Source organism: Cydia splendana, chromosome 7 (assembly GCF_910591565.1).
Source record: "Cydia splendana chromosome 7, ilCydSple1.2, whole genome shotgun sequence".
Taxonomy (NCBI): Eukaryota; Metazoa; Arthropoda; class Insecta; order Lepidoptera; family Tortricidae; genus Cydia; species Cydia splendana.
The window spans coordinates 705,340-707,615 of record NC_085966.1 but is presented as its reverse complement, the minus strand read 5'-3'; the positions used below and the strand labels follow the sequence as shown (position 1 = coordinate 707,615).

At 39.2% G+C, this 2,276-nt stretch overlaps 1 non-coding gene across 1 annotated transcript; it reads right to left on the bottom strand.

Annotated features, from left to right (window-relative positions):
- Positions 1–977: 977 nt before the first annotated feature.
- Trnar-ccu (transfer RNA arginine (anticodon CCU)) lies at positions 978–1,050 on the bottom strand. The gene has a single exon. It is a non-coding gene; the product is annotated as a tRNA-Arg (tRNA).
- Between the last annotated feature and the right edge of the window lie 1,226 nt (positions 1,051–2,276).

The following is a 2,276-nucleotide window of genomic DNA, read 5'->3' as shown; positions in this document are numbered from 1 at the left end:
CGTGGACATAAAGTGATTAGACCCTCTTTGAAGTGTGTTTTATCGCCGCGCGATATATGACACGATATATTACTGCGACCGGTAATTATTAGGTATTAAGTTGGGTCAGCTAATTATTTATGATTTTAGGTTTGTTTGTTTTTTATTGTGCTTTGGGGTGGTCTTGTAGATGTCATAGTCGTCATAGAGTATAATTTATTGAGTAGGTAACTGTCCTAAGAATTAGGGAACTGGCCGCGTAGCCAAGATGCCAATCGCTTACGCTCCGTAGCGATAGAAACGCAACTGTCCCTGTCGCGCTAATATGGAAGAGTGATAGAGAGACATACGGCTCGATTCGGAAAATGAATTAGATTTCTACTAGACTTCAACAAGTTACGATACGGATAATTTAAAGATATTTGTAAGATAGATATGTCAAATTTGACGTTTCCGCGATTCTGGAGGTCCTCTTGAACGATTTCGACAAGTTATGACTTAGATATCCAAGTCACATCTAGTCGATATTTAATGTAGATCTAGTTGATCTCTGAATCGTCTCAAGATCTTGTGATTATCTCGAAATCCGAATAGGCCTGATAATGCTTTTCGTTATCGAAGCGATAGCGATTGTAACCTTGGCTAGGCCGGCTGGTATTCTTATGCATATGCATGAAAAAAAAACACGGTGTAGGTATATGCCTACACCGTGTTTTTTTTTCGTTAACTTCGGGGTATGCTTAAGTACGTTTAAGAAAACTAAATGGCATAAGTAGTTAATATTCAAAACAAAATAATATTTATGTATGTATATACAAATAAAATAATTAGAGCCGTATCATAATAATTTAATGTTAAAATATTTTGTCTCTTTCTTTCCAATATTTAAAGAGAAGTGTAAAAAAGAATCGATAAATAACAACAGGAAAAAAAATTACATTTGATTTCACGATAAAAATAGTCAAAAGTTTTAATACCTGCAGTAAAAAATACGTTTTTACCCCTGGTGGGACTCGAACCCACAATCCCCGGCTTAGGAGGCCGATGCCTTATCCATTAGGCCACAGGGGCTACGGCGATGCGCCCGAAATAATGCATTTGATACTACATCTTCATTGTACGAGTTACTTTCGGGACCTCGTATGTTGTGTTGCATAACAAAAGGAACCTTACTGTGTTGAATTAAGGTTTATAGTTGAAACTGTACCGTGACAAGTAAATATGCGTTACGTGCATCTTTAAGGTGACCCTCTGATGTCAACTGCAACTGCATTACTGTTGCAACATTTCTGCTGCGGCGTTGACGCCGCCTCTGTATCGGTACCTACCTATTGGTCAATTTTCTTGATAAAATGAGACGGATTGAGCGTCATAAACGCGGCAGTAAGTGTTAATAGAATAAAAGCGTGTCAAGGTAATTCTGAACACCTCGCCCGCTTAGCAACATCTGCTGCTGACTGTACCTACGTAGACGTAATCAAGCCTATAGGTAATGTTATAACATGTATCAGCCATATCTAATCTCATCCCATCGGCACACGTAATAAAACCAACCTGCCGTAAACGTGTCAACCCTCCCGCTGCTCGTTGCCTTTTTATTTACCTATTTGCCGCAGCCCGCTTTATATGTTAATCTGAGAGCCTTAATGAATTAAACAGTTGGTTTAAGGGGTCTTAAGAAGTTTTAAGGGCTACTTTAGTACTTTCTATTCGGAATTAGAAAGAGTAAAGTGACACTGGTTGAAAAAAAACCGGGCAAGTGCGAGTCGGACTCGCGCACGAAGGATTCCGTACCATAATGCAAAAAAAAACAAAAAAAAAAGCAAAAAAAAAACGGTCACCCATCCAAGTACTGACCACTCCCGACGTTGCTTAACTTTGGTCAAAATTCACGTTTGTTGTATGGGAGCCCCATTTAAATCTTTATTTTATTCTGTTTTTAGTATTTGTTGTTATAGCGGCAACAGAAATACATCATCTGTGAAAATTTCAACTGTCTAGCTATCACGGTTCGTGAGATACAGCCTGGTGACAGACGGACGGACGGACGGACGGACGGACGGACGGACGGACAGCGAAGTCTTAGTAATAGGGTCCCGTTTTACCCTTTGGGTACGGAACCCTAAAAAAAGGTTTGGGTAGATATATATATATATCGCAGCCATTTGGTTAAATAAATGGATGCCGGTATTTAATGAACAGCCTTGGCATCAAAGTAGTTGACTAATTCAACCAAATGGCTGCGACATATTCATTACCTACGAGTATATATCGATTTCAAAAATTTGCCGAGCGAC